The 20,807-nt window shown below is 52.9% G+C and overlaps 1 protein-coding gene across 2 annotated transcripts in view; it reads right to left on the bottom strand.

Annotated features, from left to right (window-relative positions):
• Window positions 1-20,807, bottom strand: part of LOC135288497 (YTH domain-containing protein 1-like) — a 52,281-nt gene that overhangs the window by 17,199 nt on the left and 14,275 nt on the right. Inside the window, exon 5 of one of the 2 annotated variants that reach the window (XR_010351554.1) lies at window positions 19,764-20,518. The exons of the other annotated variant lie outside the window; for it this stretch is intronic. The gene's annotated coding sequence lies outside the window, so the exon portion shown is untranslated. Of the gene's footprint in view, window positions 1-19,763; window positions 20,519-20,807 lie in introns of those variants that run through there. 2 annotated transcript variants of the gene reach the window in all.

Genomic DNA, 20,807 nt, shown 5'->3' with positions numbered 1-20,807 from the left:
AGCCCCTCATTGGCACAGTCTGTGGCCACAGGGAAGGTGGAGAGAAACAAAGTCAGAGATGGCAGAAACAATTGTCTGGCTTTAGGAAGAATATTTAAAAAGGAAAACGACAGGGAAATCAAAGAACCAAACCAAAAGAGCTAGAAAAGATGACTTTTATTACAAGTGATTGGCCAAAACTGGCAATCAGTTTAATGCTTCCTAAGATGTCCAGTCATCAGTCTCCTCACTGCAGCCTTGAGCTCCTGGTTCCTCAGGCTGTAGATGAGGGGATTCAGGGCTGGAGGCACCAGCGAATACAGAACTGACACCAACAGATCTAGGAATGCAGAGGAAATGGAGGAGGGTTTCAGGTAGGCAAGTACTGCAGTGCTGAGAAATGCATTTCTCCTGCATTTTCCCTTTTCAGATTCTTTCAGTCATCTCCTGAGAGCTACAGTTTGTTCTGGTGCTTTTTATGAACTGATTGTACTCTTGATTTAGATGGAGACTGTGGAATTGTTTTCAGATGTAGAAGAATCTGGACTGAAGACAGAAACAAACTCCCTGTCAGCCCATTTTCATCTTCTAGATCATTTTCAAGATGTCCTTGGGGGTGTTGGAATGATTATCACACAGCTCTCCACTTCTGGCTGCAGGCTCTAGAGTTTCTTTCTCTGCATTCAGTCAGGCTTGCATTCCCTAAGAGTTCTTGGTAGCCTGTCATGTTTTCTTAGGGTAGAACAGTAACAATGAAAACCTTTCCAATGGCACAACTGCCCAGCCCACAAGGAAAAGAAAAGAACAAGCTGTCAAATTCTTCACATATTTCTCCTGCTTTGCTGCAAGTGTTGTGCTGCACCCACAGTGTGGAAAGCTGCAGTTGGTGGCACACCTTGTGACAGAAGCTGCACCTCGTTCTCCGGGAAAGGTTCTTGGAAAAAGCAAACAGGACTGAGGACAAGATTCTGGAAAAACTGAAAGAGCTTTTAAGAAATTAAATGAAAATTGAAACAATTCAAGACGTTTTTCTTGATTTGTTTTTATGCTCCCCTTTTCCATCTTGCACTAGTTGTCTATCCCATTAATTCCAAACAGATCTCACTTCTGAGATCACTTCTAAGATCCATGAGTTGGCAAGTTTAAGACATTTTAAGATACCATGACCTAGACACAGTTTGGCTTCCCCTGTTTTTCTTGGAAATCAATGCTGGAGAGGTAAGTGCAGTGCTTGGGTCAGGTACAAATTCTGCATTCAGGGAATGCGCTCTGAGAGTGTTTGACCCTCAGCAGGGACAATGCACAGCAGGGACTGAGTGGATTCCTGAGCCACTGTGCAGGAGTCCAGACTCTGGCTCTTGGCTGAACTCGGCAAAGTTCCCGTGTTTGGACAGGCTCAGGGGCTGCCCTCGGGGAACGTGGGGCTCGGGGCGGGGGCGAGCGGGCAACGGACAAACGGACACGGGGACAAACGGTCCCGGAGCTTCAGTTGCAGCAGCGGCAGCAGCGGCAGCAGCGGCAGCAGCAGCAGCAGCAGCAGCGGCAGCAGCAGCGGCAGCAGCAGCGGCAGCAGCAGCGGCAGAAGAAACTTTAGATTGCCTTCTCCTCTCCCTCTCCCGCTGCCCCGTACCCCTCCCGCTCTCCCTTTCCCGCCGTCCCTCTCCTCTCCCCGCCTCCCTCTCCCCGTGCCGGGCTGGGCCATGCCCCCGGCCCGCCCCCGGCCCCGGGCGGGGCGGCCCCGTGCCCGCCCCCGGCCGTCCCGCCGCCGCCTGGCCTCAGCCCGGCTCTGGCCGTGCTGGCGCTGGCGCTGCTGGGCGGGCGTCAATGCCTGGGGCTGGGGCGGCTTCGCCGGCTTTTGGCTCCGCCTGGCCCGGCCCCGGCCCCGGCCCCGGCCCCGGCCCCGAGCCCGAGCCCGAGCCCGAGCCCGGCCCCGGCCCCGGCCCCGGCTCCTCCCGGGGCCCGCGGAGGACACAGGCGGCGTTGCCTCTCCCGCCGCCTCCGCTGCGGCTTGCCCGGCCCGAGCTCCGCAGCTCGGCAGCGCAGCCGCCGGCCCCGAGCCTCCCGTGCCGCGTTCCAAAAACCGAACGCCGGGGGATGGCCGGGCCGGGGCGGGTGAGGGGCGCTCGGGGGCCGTTGCTGGCCCCGGGCCGAGCGCTGACAGCCGCGTCCCGCCCGCAGGGAAGGCGCAGGAGGCCCTGCAGGAGCGCTACCGCCTGGGTTCCCTACTGGGGCGTGGAGGATTCGGCAGCGTCTGGTCAGCGACGCGGCTCTTGGACGGCGCCCCGGTGAGCGGCGGGGCCGGCGGCGGGCGGAGGAGGAGGGGGCGCAGGAGGAGGAGGAGGAGGATGGGGCTTGGCAGGGCGGGCGTTGAGCTCAGCCCGCTGCTCCCCTTGGCTTGCAGGTCGCCATCAAAAGGGTGCCACGGAACCGCATCCGGCACTGGAGCGAGCTGGTGAGTGAGCCGGGACAGCGGGAGAAGCCGGGCCGTGCCGAGCGGGGATGAGCCGAGCCCCGGCATGGTGGAAGCTGCCAGGACGTCTCGAGGGGGAGCGGGCGTGGGGCCAGCGCAGGGCGCAGAGCATCCCGGGCTGGCTGAGGGGTTGCCCAGCCCTGGCCCGGCATCGGCCCCACTGACGGCATCGTGCTCCTCCCGCAGCCCGACGGCACCAGCGCTCCCCTGGAGGTTGTGCTGCAGGACAAGGTGTCCACTGGCTTCCCCGGTGTCGTAAAGCTGCTGGAGTGGCTAGAGCTCCCCAGCGACATTGTCATGGTGCTGGAGCGGCCAGAGCAGTCTCAGGACCTCCTGCATTTCATTCGGGCACGGGGGTTCCTGTGCGAGGAGGTGGCGCGGCCGCTGTTCCGCCAGGTGCTGGAGGCCGTGCGGCACTGCACCAGCTGCGGGGTCCTGCACCGCGACATCAAACCAGCGAACATCCTGGTTGACCTGGCCACCGGGCAGGCTAAGCTGATTGACTTTGGCTGTGGCACCTACCTGCAAGACACAGCCTACACTCACTTTGCAGGTGAGCCTACACAGGGCTGTGCTCCCGCTCCTGGCATCTCATGGCCCAACATCTCTCAGCCCAAGCTGGCTGTGGCAGTGGGGATTCTCCCTTTTGCTGCCACTCAGGGGACTGAATCTGCAGCTGAGTTGCTTTAGAGCAGGGGTGGGTGGGGAGCCATCTTCCAGCCCTGCTGGCAGCCTTTGCCCACCACTGTGCCCAGGACTGGGGCTGGGCTGGGGCAGCCAGCCTGACAAAAACAGCCGTGGGTGGGGGTAGCAGAGAGGGAGGTTGGAACCTGTGTCCCAGCCGGTTTGTGTGCAGGCAAGAGGAAGGGCTTGGACTGCTCCACTTGCCCTGTTTGTCTTGGCTTTATAATATGTTTGGGGCAATGCAGGCAGGGAGAATGAGGGCATGGTTTTTCCCCAGCACGCAGTGGGTATTTCCTTTGCATGTCTTGGTCAGGCCTAGCCAGGGCTTCCACACCAGTGGCTTCTTTTGCAATCCCAAGTTTGTACACCAGTCCCAGGTGCTGGTGAGAGGACAGTGGTCACCCTGTGTGCCACTGATGCAGCCCTCGCCCGCCCAGGGATGCTGGGGCCAGGCTCTGGGAGCAGCAGCATCCCCCTGATGAACTCCATCTGTATTCCACAGGAACACCATCATACAGCCCCCCGGAATGGACCCGCTTTGGCTGGTACCATGGCGAGCCAGCTACCATCTGGTCCCTGGGCATCCTGCTGCACGAGATGGTCTGTGGGAAGATGCCTTTCAGGAGGGGCTGGAACTTCAGCTGGGGCCAGCTCTCACTGCCACAACGGCTCTCTCCAGGTGGATCCTCTTCTCTGGGCATGGGTGCAATACCAGTGCTGGGAGACAGCAGCGGGCTCGGGAGCATCCCGCTCTGGCAGCTGCTGAGGAGGTGGCACATGTCCTGCTCTCCCCCAAAACCAAGAATTGATGGGAAAGTTCAGGCCCAGCTCTGAGTGCATCCAGCATGGCCTGGGCATGGGAATAGTGGGGCAAAGCCAACAGGAGCCTTCTCCAGCTGACGGGCAGTTTCTGGTTTCTCTCCCCAGAGTGCCAAAATCTGATCGGGTGGTGTTTATCCATGCACCCCTTGGCCAGACCCTCATTAGAAGAGGTGTTCAGTCATCCTTGGATGCAGAATATTCCTCTGCCCTAGAAGAAGGGAGAGAGCCACAGGCACACTTTGATCCAGGGCCCTGGTAAGTTACAGCTGCACTCATGCCTTAGCAATGAGAAGCAAAGGAACCCAGCCTGTGTCACTGCACCAGGGTCATGGGATGGGAACACGCAGCCCTTGTGCTGGAGCTGAGCTGCTCTGCCCAGCCCTGGTGGCTGTCATCCAAACAGGTTTTGCATGTCCTGGTTCCCTGACAGCTGGGGCCCTGGGCAGAGCCCTGACAGCCTGGTCTCACCCCAGGGAAGGAGAAGGAGCCCCTGGAGAAGCTGTACCAGGTGGGGCTGCTGCTGCAGGAGACAGCGAGGATGACATCAAGGATGACAACCTCTTCCTCAACCTGGCCACCAGCAGTTGAAGGTGATGCACTATGATTGTGGCACCTTCTTCAAAGCCAAACTCCACAGGGAGTTTGCAGATGAGTCCACACGTGGGGAAATGCTCCCAGATTTGGGTATTGCCCAGCCTGGCTGGGAAGCAAAGGTTGCCACTTTGCTGGGACAGATGGAACTAAATCTTCAGTCAGCTGCACAGCTGCTTTTTTGGCAGGGCTGGTGGGATGGGCTGGAGTGGGTACAAAATGGGAGTGGGCTCCTGGCCCTGCCAACAGCCTCCAGCACCCACCGTGCCCCGGGCTGGGGCTGGGGCAGCCAGCCCGACACAAACCCCTGTGGAGGGAGCAGAGGTGGGACTCCAGAACCTGTGCAGGGGCTGCTTTGCTGTGCAGGCAAGGAAGGCCTTGGGCTGCTCCACTGTCCTTGTTTGCTTTGGGATCATGGTTATTTTGGGGGCCAGTGCAGAGGGAAAGAGAGAAAGTGTGGACCTCCCTCACCCATGGCTGGATTTTTCCCTAGCATGTAGGGGTTGGGCCTTCCTCAAGGTCCTGACAGAGCTAAGAGTTTTGACCTTTCTTCTTCTTTTCCCTTTTTGTCTCTAACCTCTTTTCAACAATTTGCTTGTTTTTTCTAGAGGAAGCATTCTAGGTGGTCCATTCTGGATTGGCAAGTGCTTGGGACCAGCTGCAGCGTGGATGGGCCGTGCCCTTGGAGCAGGCTGAGGACATCGTTTGGGACCAGCTTTTCTTCCAGCCGTGGATGGCGTGAGGTGGGTGCCCGTCTCCTTGGCAGGGTGGGATCAGAGCTTTTGGGAGATGGCAGCGAGCACAGGAGCATCCTGCTCTGGGCAGCTGCTGAGGGCTGGATGTGCCATGGCTGGCTGAAGGCTGGGCACATGTCCTGCCCTCCTGCCCTGCTGCCAAAGACAGCACTGATGGGCAGCTCTGGGCACAGCTCTGAGCCCGGCCAGCACGGCCTGGGCACTGCGGGCAGCTGGGACAAGGGGACAGGAGCCATCAGCTGACAGGCAGTTTCTGCTTTCTCTCCTTGCAGCCAGGCTCTGCGGATGCTGAGGCTGCTCTGGGCTCTGGCAGGGCTCTGCTGGAGCTCAGCACCGGGCTGGAATCAGCCAAAGAAGAAATGGTGTCACCTGCAGCACAGACTTGCTTGAGCATTTTGACAACGCAGCTCAAGTTTGCAGCGTGGACACCTCCAAGGGAAAACATGACACCTCCCAAAAATTAAAATTGTTCAATACCTTCTGAAATCAAATCAATCTGGGATGACTCCAAATGACATTTTTCAGCTTGCTCAAGATGTAGCTCAGCCCTTCTCTGAACAGTTCTCTCCCCCACCTGCCTTTTACTTCTCAACTGCTCCCTTTTTTCCCCCAGTGAATTCCCAGCCCATCGCAGTCTCCTTTACTTGCTGGCCTTCCGTGTTGCCCCTGACCACAAGGAAGGCCGAGCCCCAGGTTTAGGGACTCATGCTGTCACTGGCTGAGGAGCAGCAATGTCTCAGAGGTCCAGTGGGATTTTAGTGTCATTCAGAGCCACTCCCCAGCCCTCAGCTCTCCTCACTGCTGAGTTCCCACTCCCTTTTCTTCATCCTTGCACCAGGATGAGCTCTGTGAATCCCCTTGAGCCTCCCCACTCTTCCCAGCCCACGCAGCCACCTCAGTGAGGCTGAAGCTGAAGCTTCTCTGTCTTCTCTAGCACACCAGTCCAGTCCCCTGTGTGGGGAGCCCCAGTCCCAGAGCACAGCACACAGCAGTGCAGTCCAGGCTGGAGCAGCTGCCCTGCAGCCCTGGCTTGGCTGTTTGTGGCAGCTGAATGCTCCCTGTTTCCAGCTGTCCCTGCAGGATGGCCCCAGGGCAGAGCCCAGCCGGGCTCCCACTGCAGCCCCTGGAGCTTGGGGCAGACAGTGCTCCCAGAGCTGAGGTTCATGGGGAGCACCCGGAGCTGTGCCTCGCACTCAGTGCTGGCAAGTGTTGTGTTCTCATCTCCTGCAGCCTGAGGGGAAAACAACCTGTGCTGCCAGGCCAGCACTGTCCCTCTGGGCAGGGACAATGCTGAAGGGCTTTCCCATTCCAGAGGAGCTGGTACTGAGCCTTGGCAGGGCCTGGCAGGGCTGGAGCCAGGTCTGGCCTGCTGTCCGGGACTCGCTGCCCACCAACCGCCCCCACCCACCACGCTCCATCCTCCAGAGACAGAAGGGTCTGTGTGTGCCAGGGGCTCTTGGATGTCTCTGTACCCAAGGACAGAAGGGTCTGTGTGTGCCAGGGGCTCTTGGATGTCTCTGTATCCATGGACAGAAGGCTCTGTGTGTGCCAGGGGCTCCTGGATGTCTCTGTATCCATGGACAGAAGGCTCTGTGTGTGCCAGGGGCTCTTGGATGTCTCTGTACCCATGGACAGAAGGCTCTGTGTGTGCCAGGGGCTCTTGGATGTCTGTGCATCCATGGACAGAAGGCTCTGCCTGTGCCAGGGTTTCCATAATGTCTCTGTACCCATGGGTATGGGATGAACATGGACAGTGAAAGTGTCAGTCATATTGCTTGCACACTCCTTCCTTTGTACACAAGACAAATCCATGCACACCCCCACATATTGGTATATCAATAGGATAGGAATGGATAGAGACTTCGCACAGAGGTCTAACTTTGGCATAACTCACCCTTTAGCCAGAGACCAGGGGATTTTTTCCCCAGCTCTGTGTGAGAAGATGTCCAAGAGCTGAAGGAGCAGCATTCAGAAGCAGTTTCAGGATTTCTACGCCGGAAGTGGAGCTCACAACCATCCATATAACTCGCCATATTCATTGGGATGGGCTGCTGCTTCTTTAGGAATATGGCCCAATGCAGACATGAGACTTGGAAAAATCCCAGCTCTCTGTGGGTTTGTGTAAAAGGGGGAGCAGCACAAACACTTTGTGCCTGCCTGGGGGACACAAGGTCCAAGGAGCTTTGGTGGCAGGTGAAGTTCCATTCCATTACATCCCAGAGTGGCACAGGACAAAGATCCCAGCACTCCAAACCCCACTGATGAAGTCTTTGTGATGCAGCACATCCTCTAGGAAAAGCTGCTGTCAGACAATCTATTGGGATTTATAACTTTCATTTGCAACACCTTAAATCCAAATTTCAAACTGCAATATTTTTACACTCAAGACACAGTAATGCATAAATGCATAAAAGATCTTTCAATTTCCTATTGATTCCATGACAATTTAGAATAACATAATATTGCAAACAAAACCCTGAATGTTTTTAAAAAGGGATGCTGAGGTCAGTAAGATGAATCCATGCCATCAGAACATTTACAGAGTAACTGATTTCTCTTCTTAAAAAGATCAGTTGCCTCTGAATCCAAACTTACCGAAGATTTTCAGTACACATTTGTTTTTTGGTTTTATCTTTCATATTTTTTCTTTTCTTTTTTGTCCAGTTTTTTTAACAGAGAACTCCCTGTCCATGGGGAGCTTCCAGATGGAAAAGGCTGCTGTGGCCAGGCAGCTCCAAGGGCAGAGAAAGGAGAGTCTCAACCACTGGATCTGTGCCAGTCCCACAGTCCTGGGCAGCAGCCACTGAGCCCTGGGGGAACAGAGGGCACAGCAAGAGGGACAAAACCAGGCGAGGTCAGAGACTGGAGAGAGCCAGAGCCAGCACCAGGAACAGCTGCTTCACTGCACTTTTGGAGAAAGCTTTTGGCTGGTTCAAAGTGCTGAAAGGTGTGGAAGGCAGAGAGGAGGCCACACTGAAAAATGCTCCTGTTTCCACACCCTCCCCTCTCTGTGTCCCAGAAGGAATTGCATGGACTGTATTCATCTCTTTGAGTCGTCTCGTTCAGCATGAGCAGCTTAGCACCAGGAGCTGAAGGAGCTGCAGCCATAGGCCACAGGAGCTGAACAAGAGGGAACTTTTGGAGCAAAGTAATGCTGCTCAAATAGACCTAGCTGAATGCAGCGGATATAATAATGGAATCACAGCATCCTTTCTGTGGGAAAAGACCACTGAGCTCATCCAGTCCAGCTGTTCACCCAGCAGTGCCAAGCCCAGCACTAAACCACGTCCCTGAAGTGCCAAGGCCTGAGCAGCAGGCCCTGAGCCAAAGGTGACCTCTGGATGAACCTTCCAACCAAAGGTTATCTTTGTATCTGCTCACTGATGAAATATGCATGGTCATTAGCACTGTGATAGATGTAGCCACTCATTAGTGACACATGTATTGATCTTTTTGTATTTAGACGCCAGACAAGGCCATGAAATCTGACATCTGGCCTTGTTTGGGAATGAATGGTCAAAGTCACCTTCCTTGGTTCCTCCTTGTAGCCCTGGCCAGGCTTTGGGAGGAACACAAGAGGAGAATGAAACCAGATGTTCCCACAGTAGAAGTGCTGTCAGTTTGTTCATTCAGCACTGTCAGAGCTGGGCCCTCTCACAGCAAGGTTGGAGCCTCACCTGTGGCTGGAGGCACCTGCAGGAATTCCCAGTGTCCAGGAGTGGCTCTGCAGCCCTTGGCTGGGACAGCTTCCCCAGCTGCTCTGTGGATTTGGGGGATGGTAAAGGCTGAGGGTAAATGGTGCTGGATCTTTCTTAATCACTGCTGCAATCTTTGGTGCTGACGATTGGCTGCATTGCTGAGCTGCTCCTTTTGTGATTCTTTGCTGCTTTGAGCTGCAGTAAATGACACTGATTCCTTCAGTTGCAGTCTGTGTCTTTGGTGATGACCCTGCCCACTGGTAAAACAAAACTGGCACAGTCTGGCCAGATCAGAGCAAAATGTCACTTGTTAAATGTAAATGTGAGGAATCAGTGGCATCAGAAATTCCCAGATGGGAAGCCCTTCCCTGGAGTTGGCTGGCTCTGGAGTGGGCTGAGGTCACAGCACTGTGTGAGCAGTGGGGCAGTTGGTTAAAAGAAGCTGAACCCCTGGATGTCTTAAAATGTATCCAAAAATTGCATACGGAAAAGGAAAGAACTTGTGGGTTTGGGCAGACAAAGATGAATTTGTTAACAGTACATTGGAAACAGAACCTTCAGAAGGAACAATTCTTGTTGGAATGTTCCCACATGGAGCAACAGAAGAAGGTTTTAATCTTGAGCTCCGATGCATTTGTGCAAGTGAAATATTAATATCATAAATAACTATGTACATATTTATAGTATAATAAGACCTTAATATATATATTGATATATATATTTTATATATATGTCTATACCTATCTGTCTATATTTATATTTCTATATCAGTACCTAAATCTATGTATAAAATAGTAATAATGTGAAATAGTGCTGACAATACTAATTTGGTAGCTTTGGCTGCTCAGGGATGTAACACTAAATACTCTACAGAAAAGGATTGGCCAGGACCCTAATGTCAGAGGTAAACTTTGTGAGATTTTATACAATGGAAAAAGGAGGAGGGGATGAAATTGTCTGTTTTTACAGGGTTTGCTGATACTGTGATGCAGAATGCTTTGTCTGTTACTGTGAAAAATACCGTGATTAAGCCTGCAGGGTTTTTCATGAACCAGACTATCCTCAAGCTGCAGGATTTGTTGAACGGGTGAAGGGGTTGTTAAAAGAGCAGTTGAAAAAATGAGGAGATTGGAACCTGTCCCCATGGAGAACCCATCTCCCAGATGTGCTCCATGCCCTTAACAGTGGCCCACTGGGGAAATGGAAACCCCCTGGCTGTGCACAGCTGCACCCAATTTGCAACTATAACCATGGACAGTGAGACTTGGACTGCCTGGGAAATTGTTGTGGGTGTGATGGCCCCTGGCAGGGCCAGCCCAGAGGCTGCAGGGCTGGACCTTCCTGCTTTGGAATTAATTAGCATAAATGAGAAGAAAATGAGAGTTATCCATACAGGAACAGGAATTCAGATTCCTCCAGGACATTTTAGTTTGGTAACTGCCCACTTGCACCTTGGCCTTGGAAAATGTTCATGTCATGGGAGAAGGAACTGATGCAGATTGTCAAGGAGAAATTAAAGGAAATGTGTTAAACAACAGTGAAGAAAATTGGATTATTCAATCCTGTGGCAGGGTAGCACAATTATTGATATTGTCAGGTTTTAAAACAATTGGGAAAAAAGGACATCCACCTCCAGTCATTACCATTTGTGGAGATAAAGGGTTTGGATGCAGCAGTCCTAATAATGGAGGCAGAGTGTGGTTCCAGAGGCCAAAAGGGCCTCCTGAGGCAGCTGAAGGAATAACAGCTCCTGGGAAAGACAGCACTGTTTGAATCCTGAAACCTGGGCAGGAACAATGGGAATATGTCCCTGCAGCCAAGTATTCTGTGTGAGAACAAGCAGATATTATATGATGTTGTTTTACACATGCTGCCAGACCAAATCTCCTTGTCTGCCCCAATGGCTCCTTTGGAAAATGCTCTGATCCACAGGGCTCCATGTGAAGGCTGCTGTGACACTGAGGGACTTGCACACAAATTCCATCCAGGAGCCTGGGTGCCCTCAGGGACTGGGACCCAGCCCCCTTCCAGCCAAAGGGGAAAGGGCCCCACCAAGCTTTGTTACCCACAGACACCGTGCTAAAGCTGAACAGCAAAGGACTTGGGGGCATTATTCTGAAAGTAAAAGGGTGCCAGCTCCATGGACAACAGAATTATTGCTCTTATCCCAAATGAGACTGAGGAAAAAGAATGAATAACCATGTCACTGAAGTACTGCTGATGTCTGTAAGTTGTATCTTGAGAGTCAGCCAGAATCTTTGTTTGCCACAAACATCTCTAGAGTTTCACCAAGGGATTGGTCATCAAAATTGTTATGAAAACTTCAATATCAAAATAGCCAAAGTACTCAATGTTGCTAATTGCTGAGTATGTTCTCAGCTGCAGCTTGGAGGAATGAGGCTCCCTTGGAGGGCCCACTGTGTGGGGTGGCCAGAACTCTGTCCATGGGCTCTGCCTCATAACAGAGTCAATCAAGGGACGGTTACAGAAAACTGTGCTGTGGAACACAAGAATACAATGATCAGTTTGACAGGATTCACTAAGATTTCCCTTCAGGAGAAACTGAACCCTGTTCTAGTTACAGAGGCCACAGTGTGAGAGGATTTCTGTGCTTCACCATCACTCCCAATGTCAGTAGAACTTGGGATGGTGGGGCAGGTCAATGTCAGTGTCACACCACTCCCAGCTGCAGGGCCACCATTTAGGGTCCTTCAGCAACAACCACAAGGAAGAGCTGGGGCCCAGAGAAGAATTTCCCCCCAAGGAGTGCCTTGGTTTTCTAGAAAGCCAAAGATTCTAGTTCACGCTCTGCCCCATGGGCACTGCCTTATACTGCGGAGTTTACAGTAACAAGATAAATTGATTATTAGAAGAAATAGGAAATGATACTATGAAAATATCCAATAGCACATCCTGTGAGCCCCAACAAACACGAATGGGGACTCCACAGAACCGCATGGCCTTGGATTATCTGCTTGATGGCCAAGGAGGAACCTGGGTTATAATGGTACAGGGATGTTGCACTGCTATCAGTGCTGGGTTTCAAGTCAAACAGTCAGGAATCACCTTGACAGAAAAAACAGTAGAAGAGGGGAAAAAAGAAGAAAATTCTTTTGGGTGGGATTGGCTTCATGGCTGCCAAATTGGAGGCTGCTGCAAAATGAATTTGTGACAGTGTCTGTCATTGCAGCGTGAGCACTTGGTGTGTTATGATTCCATGTTAGAGCTGTTGTGTGCTGGAAATGGAGTACTGAGACTTGTCTAAATAGAGACACAGTCTCAAGAAAAAATGGGATTTGATAAACTAACGGAGAATAGCAACTAATGAGGGTTGTTTTAAAAGGAATGTGAATTATAGCTCTGAGTAAATAACTTGAACAGCACTTAGTTGAAGAACAAGAGGCAATGCCTGTATGCCTAATATCTAAATCTAAACTGTGTTATTGAAAGAATTGTTATAAAGGTTGTAGTTCATCTGCAGGTTAAAGGACCCAATTAAAGTCCTGAGTCCTTAACACCAGGCCCTGACTGAGGCCTGAACAACAGGCCCTGGGCCAAAGCTGACCTCTAGATAAACCTTCCAACCAAAGATTATCTTTGTATCTGCTCATTAATGAATAATTTTTAGCAATATGATCTCTGTATCTATTCATTGGTGAAATGTGAATTTACCTTTCAGTATTTAAAAATCAGACAAGGCCCCATCTGGCCTTGTTTGGGAATGAATGGTCAAAGTCACCTTCCTTGGTTCCTCCTGGGGCCCTGGCCAGGCTTTGGGAGGAACCCAAGAGGAGAATGAAACCAGATGTTCCCGCAGTAGAAGTGCTGTCAGTTTGTTCATTCAGCATTGTCAGAGCTGGGCCCTCTCACAGCGAGGCTGGAGCCTCACCTGTGGCTGGAGGCAGCTGCAGGAATTCCCAGTGTCCAGGAGTGGCTCTGCAGCCCTTGGCTGGGACAGCTTCCCCCAGCTGCTCTGTGGATCTGGGGGATGGTAAAGGCTGAGGGGAACTGGTGCTGCATCTTTCTTAATCACTGCTGCAATCTTTGGTCTTTGGTGGTGATGATTGAGTGCATTGATAAGCCACTCCTATTTTAATTATTTTCAAATAATTATGTTCTTTACTTTTGTAATTTTTGTAGATTTACCTTATATAAATTACACAATTCTTTCAGTTGGTGTCTGTGTCTTTGGTGCTGACCCTGCCCACTGGCAAAACTGACCCTGTGGGCTCCACAGAACCAAGGGGCCCTTGTGACACTGCAGAGCCTCGTGTGACCAGGGGACCATGGTGACCCTGTGGGGCTTCATGGATCCAAGGGGCCATTGTGACACTGGGGCCTCATGGAACCATGGAGGCCATTCTGACACTGCGGGGGACTCGTGGCAACAAGGGTCCATTGTTTTCCTCTCCCTGGCACTGCCCAGTTCAGCCTTTCCCTGCCCCTGCCCCAGCCCAGCAGAGCAGCAGAGTCAGGTCTGGCCCTGTGGCAGGAACTGGAGGCACTGGAGGTCAAGGACAGCCACTCTGGGTCTGGAATGCTCAGCAGATGCTCAGCTCAGGCAGCTCCTGCAGCCCCAGGGCCAGCCCCGCTGCCCAGCCCAGCAGCAGAGTTGGCCCCGGGGCTCCTCAGGCAGCTCCTGCTGGCCCAGGGACAGGGCAGCCTCTTGCCAGGGCTCTTCTGCACACCCACGGGCTCCTGCTCTGCTCCTGGCCCATGCCAGCTGCCCCCAGAGCCTTTGCCAGGGGAACACGTCTGGGCTGGCCCGAGCAGCCATTGCTGCAGCCCCTGCCCTGCTGCCCAGAGCCCCGAGCTGGGGCTGCTGCTCTGCAGAGCACGGGGGCTGTGCTGCCCGGGGCCCTGGGCTGCCTCTGCTGGGCTCTGCTGCTCAGCCTGGCACACAGAGGCAGCTGCTGGTGCTCCCTGCACTGACCCCCTCCCACACAGGCTCTGCGGGGATGGAGGGGGCTCAGAGCTGCCTGCCTTGTGCCAGGGCTGCCAGAGGGGCTTGGGGCTGCCCTGGATCCTCCTGGGGGAGTTCCCTGAGGGTCAGACCAGGCAGTGCCCAGACTCCTTTCCCTGGGCCTGCTGTGTCCCTGGGCTGCAGAGCTCTCCTGGCTCACAGCAGACATTCAGTCCTTGATCTCGGGGTTACCCCAGCCTGGCCAGGCCTGTGCCCAGTGAGCTCCACTCCCTGCTGGTCCCTGGCACACACTGTCCGTGCACGTCCCCTGTGTTCTCCTGGCAGCTCCCAAGGCCCTCCAGACAAACCTTCTCCTGCCATCAGCCCTGGCACAAGCTGCAGAGCCCCAGGAAGGTTCAGCACAGACGATTCAGCATCTGATGGGCACTGACCACCAACAAGCAAAACCTGACCCCGACTTGAGTCCCCCAAAGGCCCCAGTCAGACCCTGATCTCATCCCACTGAGGCCTGGAAGAACCAGGAACACAAGGAGCCTCTTGAGAGTCCTGAGAGTGACTCTGGAGGGGAGCAAAGCCTTCCTGCCCTGTGCTCAGGAGATGCCCTTTGCTGGTGGAGCTGCTGTGCTGGAGCCCAGCTGTGTCCCAGCAGTGCCCATGGCCTGTCCCTGCCTGAGGGCACAGCACGGACACGCAGCAGGACAGTGACCAAGCTGCCAGAGCACTCCGGCCTTGCACCCACAGCAGGGCTGGGAAGGGGAGTGTGGAGCTGGGAGGAGCAGATGTGGAAAGAGCCAGGGCCATTGTCCCTGGACATGCTGCTGTTCTGGGAGCCCCTTCCCTCCACCTCTGCTCACAGGAACAGCCCCTGCAGAGCCAGAGAAGGGCTGAGGAAATGCCTTGGGCACACAGCTCAGGACAGCCACTTCTTTTTATTCACATGCACAAGGAACAAGCCACCTAAAAGCCTTTGTGTTAAAAAAGAGAATATCATGTAGAAATACTCAGAGTAGTACTGCAGTATCTTATAAAAAGCATTATAACACCAGAAAAATAATAGGAAAAATTCCCAGTGACAAAATGGACAAATAGGAAAAAAAGGCCAAGATTGTCGAGAATTACATTCTGAAGGTTCTGGAGAAGACAAGTTTAATGTTTCTGAAAAGATACAGTCATCATTTTCCTCAGGGCATCCTTGAGCTCCTGGTTCCTCAGGCTGTAGATGAGGGGGTTGAGGGCTGGAGACACCACCGAGTACAGAACAGAGACTGAGAGATCCAGGGATGGGGACGAGATGGAGGGGGGCTTCAGGTGAGCAAAGATAACAGTGCTAACAAACAGAGAGACCACAGCCAGGCGAGCGAGGCAGGTGGAAAAGGCTTTGTGCCCTCCCTAAGCACAGCCCTGAAGATCTGCACATAGGAGAAAACAATGAACACAAAACAGCCAAATATCAAACAGGCACTAATTGCAATGAGCCCAAGTTCCATAAGGTAGGATTTGGTGCAGGAGAGCTTGAGGATCTGGGTGATTTCACAGAAGAACTGGCCATTGCCATGGCACAGGGGCAGGGAAAATGTATTGGCTGTTTCCAGCAGTGAATAGAGAAAGGCACTGGCCCAGGCAGCTGCTGCCATGTGGGCACAAGCTCTGCTGCCCAGGAGGGTCCCGTAGTGCAGGGGTTTGCAGATGGACACGTAGCGGTCGTAGCACATGATGGTCAGGAGGAAATACTCTGCTGACAGGAAGAAATACAAAAAAAAGAGCTGAGAAGCACATCCTTTGTAGGAGATGGTGCTGGTGTCCCAGAGGGAATTGTGCATGGCTTTGGGCACAGTGGTGCAGATGGAGCCCAGGTCGCTGAGGGCCAGGTTGAGCAGGAAGAAGAACATGGGCGTGTGCAGGTGGTGGCCGCAGGCTACGGCGCTGATGATGAGGCCGTTGCCCAGGAGGGCAGCCAGGGAGATGCCCAGCAAGAGGCAGAAGTGCAGGAGCTGCAGCTGCCGCGTGTCTGCCAATGCCAGCAGGAGGAAGTGGCTGATGCAGCTGCTGTTGGACATTTGTGGTGCCTTGGCATGGGGATCTGTAAAAAAAGTAGTCATGGAATAGTTGCATTTGGAGAAGACTTTATCCCAGCACAGCGTGGGGGCACTTTCCCCCACTGCCTGCCCAGGGCTCTGCTGCCTGGAGCTGTCCCTGCCAGCAGCTGCTTCCCTGTGCCCAGGGCTGGGCCCTGACAGTGCTGCCAGAGCCCAGCCCAGCCCTGGGGGCTCAGATCTGCCCTGCAGACCCCTCCCAGCTCTGGCACTGCCCAGGGGCAGCTCTGGCTCTGCAGGCTCTGATGGCAACATCAGAGCAACATTGAGGAGGCTGGAAAAGTATCACTGATGCTGTCTCTAAGGGGTCCTGTGCTGATTTCTGTCACTGCGTGGTTTTCTCAGATCTGAGAAAAAAATTTTAAAGTTTTTCTCACCCTGAACTGAGATTAATATCTGTGTGCAATTTCCCATCCATGTAACCCAGACCAGTAGATTAAAAAAGCAGGATTTTCCCTTTTATGCAGTCCCTCCCTTGCTCTGCTCTCTATATAACCTACATTGGAAATGTTCTGCAGTTAAATGTGGTTCTGGTAGCAGCCCTGAAAAATGCAGCATCCTCCCCACACAAGGAGAACACTTCCAAGCCTTACCATCTGTCTCCCTCCACCCAGATCTTGTCCCCCAGTGCTGGGAGCAGCTCCCCGGGCCGGCTGAGAGCTGTCCCTGGCAGGCAGCAGAGTCCCTGCCCCAGCACAGCGCCCTGGGCTGCAGGAGCCTGCTCTGCAGGACAGCCCTGGGCACGCCTGGCTGCTCTGCACAAAAGAGAATCAGAGAATGTACTCACAGAGTCTGTAGGCATTGGGATGTTCCAGCTTTAGGAGATCACTCCAGGAGCTGCAGCTGCATTGTCCTGCAGCCAGAGGTTCCTGTGCCAAGGGCTGGCAGTGATTCTGCCCCAGGCACTTCTCAGCTCCTTCCCAGCCCTGACTGATTGAAGCTCTCTGTGCCTCTGGGCTGTGCCCGGGCTGGCTGCAGGCAGTGCCCCAGCCCTGCTGGGCTGGCAGAAGAGCTGCTCATCAAGAGAAATGTGCTTTTGAAGTTCTTCTTGGTTACCAGGAGCTGCCTCTGTGCCAGGAGCCCGGCCCAGCTCAGCAGCACAGACACAGCACAAGGACTTTAATGATCCTCTGGGACTTTGTGCTCAGGCCCTGAACATCAGTCCCTGAGAGGCAGCTGAAGAAACCTCTCCAGACCTCCAAGTCACAATCCAACTCCAAAGTTTCTTGGAGTTTTACTGGATCCCACTGAGGGACACGACTGAGAAAGTGTCCCCAGGCCCCAGGCGGAGCAGAGAACTGGAGGCAGTGATGACAGGTGGGGACCAAGAGAAGCCAAGTCTTGGTGGCCTGGGGCACAGCAGGGTCTGTGCCACCAAGGGCTGTGAGGAGACACCTTGTCCTGAGGCCCTGGGGCCTCCTGGCACAGCCCCAGCCAGGCTGGGCACCGTCAGCCCCTTGTCCTGCCCTCAGCATGCCCCCCTAGCCCACATCCCAGTGGCCTCAAGGATCTGCTGGAAGGAGTCCCTGGGGAGCCTTGCTCAGCAATGGCCCTGGGAGCTCCTCACTGTTCCCAGGGACTGCAGGTTTTTCAAAGGACTTTGGGTTTGGCTTTGGGCTTGGAGTCTCTGAGAAGTTTGTGGAATCATGGCCTCCAATTATCTGCTGTAATTAGTCCCTGGAGAGGCTTTGTCAGTAACAGCACTCAGTGGGGCTCACTAATGCTTCAAGATACTTCAGTTATTTTAAGGTACTTGGTGTCTGCCTTTTGATACAGAGTCTACGAGAGATTTGTGCAATCATCACCCTAATTATCTTCTTTAACGAGTCCCTTGAAAGCTCTGTACTGACACTCAGTGGGGCTCATTAATACTTTGAGATACTTTAGGTTTTCAAGGTACTTTGGAATTTCCTTTCCACACTGAGTCTCTGAGAGGCTTTTGTGCCATCCTGGCCTCCAGTTCTCTCCTCCAAGGAGTCCATGAGTAGCCTGTGTTGGGGATGGACCTCAGGTGGACCCATTCATGCTTTGAGACTCTTTGGGGTTTTCTTCTGACTTGGACTCCTGGAAAGGTTTGTGCAATCTCCTCTCAGGCCCTGAGGTTCCAGGGCTCAGCTCCAAATGCACCATGGGGCTCATTAGGATCAAGCAAGTCCTGACAAACCATGGCTCTGCCTTGATTTCCTTCTGCTCTCATGCAGTTCATCACAAGTATTCTGTAGCAGTTTTGCTTCACCAATTTGAGATTTCTTGGCAAATGCATCAATTAGTGTGGTGGGTTCGGTGTTGGCTAATTACCAGTGCACTCACTAAAACCTTCTTATACTTTCCTGCTGTGAGCTAGGATTAGGAGTAAGGCCAAGTTAGCTCAAAACTTTAAAAGAGTGTGAAGAAAAGTTTATTAACAGTAACTAAAAGAAAGAGTAATAAGAATCGGAACAAATCTTTCAGAACACTTCTCCTCTCCATACAACCTGACAATGTTGGAAAACAAAGCCTAAAATTTTCAGCCAGTTTACCATCTCTAGAATAGTCTTTCTTCAGTTCACTTAGAGAGAAAAGCTCCGCTTGCTGATTGTTATGGAGACTTCTCCAGAAGAAAACTGTTCTCTTGTGGCTTTTCATTTCCATAAACAGTAGCCACCTGGCAAAATGTGCAGTTTTGAAGTCACTCCCATTTTTTCACAGTTTTCCCACAGTCGTGTTTATGTCAGCTTATGGGGTATTAGTTTAAAGATGAGCTGTTTGAGAGAAAATGTTCTCTTCATCCATTTATGAAATCATCTTCATCTCTGGGAACAGAGGTCTTCTTCTCTCCCTGAGGGCACATGGTCTCACCTCTCTCGTCTTTCTCTATTCAAACTTCACGTGGAATCAAAGCTACTTCAACATTTGCTTACTTTAGCATGGATGCCTATCACGTCAAGGGCCCCAGGCTGGGTAATAGTAGACATTGACTCCATGATTCACATAAGGCTGATTACTAATCTTTATTCAGAAACCCATACTTTTATACCCTAGTTCGCTACTGGTGGACCTAATTGCTCCTCCAATTCAAACACCATCACCACTGGCTAATTAAGGAACCACCCTTTGGTAAACAAATCTCCATAACACATTCCACACGTTCAAAACACCAGATGCAGCAAGTTAAGACAAGAATTGTTTCTCATTCTTTTTTCTAATCTTCTCACAGGCTTTCCCAAAACAATGCCTGGGAAAGGTGCGTTTCTCTCTGACCAGAGAGTTGCTGCCCCAGAAGCCTTTGCTGAACAAATTATCACCGCATACTCTTCAATGTGTAATGGAAACGTGAGTCTGATGTATCAATTACATCCTTCTCCATAGCTTTAGAAGAGGATTCCAGCCGCAAGATCAAGGAATGTCCTCATCCCTCTGTCGTGGTTGGCCCGGAAGTGTGTTTCTGGAAGAGTCTAAGTCAGACCAATCAGGAGCCAAATTCAAAATTGGAATCTGGTGCTGGCCACTGAGGTTTGGATACACCTCTGAGAACACACAGGGGTTAAAAGCAGGAGATTCCCAGAGAGCTTCCTCTTTGGGAATCCAGCGTTGGTGAGTGGAGTCTGGACCTCTCCCCTGCCCAGCTGCATCTGGGTGGGGGAGGGGGAGGCCATGCAGCCTGTGGGGAGGAGGCCCAGGGCCCCAAAAGGTGCAGGGGTGGAGGAGAACATGCAGGGGTTGATGAGACTTGAGATGTCTGGGCAGCCCCCCCCCCCGGAGAGAGAGACAGAGACTGTGCTGGCAGCTCAGCCGGCCAGAAGCGGGGGATGCGGCGAGAGAAGGTGCCTGGCAGATGTGGGAGTCCTCGGGCAGGCAGAAGTGAAGATTTTAACCCCTTTGTAGACTAATGGAAACCTTACAAATACTGAATCCTCCTGAATCAGAATGAGGTGAGAGAGAGATGAGAGATGAAATGGGCAAGCGTGAGGAAAGCTGGAAGAGGAGAGAAGAATCCTGGGTAGAAGAGATGATAGAGTGGCCTTGGGCTGGACTCTTTCTTGTATAGCCATGGACAGACCCGTGTTTTTTCCCTGTGACCCAGAGACTGTATTTAGGAGGAGGCAACACCCGGGAGTCAAGAGTGAAGCAGCGGCGTGAACAGAGATGGCTGAGGAGGGTGTGGGAGGCCCTCTGTCTCCGTGGGGAGGGTTTGAGATCTCTGTTCATGAGGCCCCTCGGCCCCAGGGGGTGAAATTTGTGGGGGGACTGGAGTCCCGAAGTTGAGAGACTGCTGTTTCTGGAAGTGGGTGGAGCATCTTGAAACGGGGAGCCCTAAAAGCAGTCCTGGCCCGTGTCCGGTGGTGAGAGCACTGGACATGGCGGGGGAGAAGTCACGAGGGCCGATGTTCTCTGGGTGGGGCCATGAGTGACACGGAAGCACAGGAGGTTTCAATTGTGCTTCCAGGGGAAGCCTATGAGGCAAGGGAGGACTCCTCTCTCCCTGATGGATTTGAGAGTTGATTATTTGAGGGGTGGTGAATCTGTGGAGAAAAGGGAGGGGGAGGAGGAATGTATTTGGAAGGTTGTCATTCTTGCTTTGTATGTGTTCCTTTCTAGATATTGTAATGAATAAAGTGTTGTCTTTTCCCCTCCATCCCCGAATGGGAGCCTGCTTTGTTCTGTTCCCGGGTCACATCTCACAGCAACCATTTTGGAAATACACCCTTTCATGGGGGCCCTGACACTGTGCCAGTGTCAAACCATGACAGCTTTCCACGATGGGAGCTTGTTCTTTGCCAGGGAGGAGGGAGAAAATCTTGCTTGGAGTAA

Source organism: Passer domesticus, chromosome 33 (genome assembly GCF_036417665.1).
Source record: "Passer domesticus isolate bPasDom1 chromosome 33, bPasDom1.hap1, whole genome shotgun sequence".
NCBI classification, from domain to species: Eukaryota; Metazoa; Chordata; class Aves; order Passeriformes; family Passeridae; genus Passer; species Passer domesticus.
The sequence above is the reverse complement of the archived record's forward strand: the minus strand, read 5'-3'. Positions and strand labels throughout refer to the sequence as shown.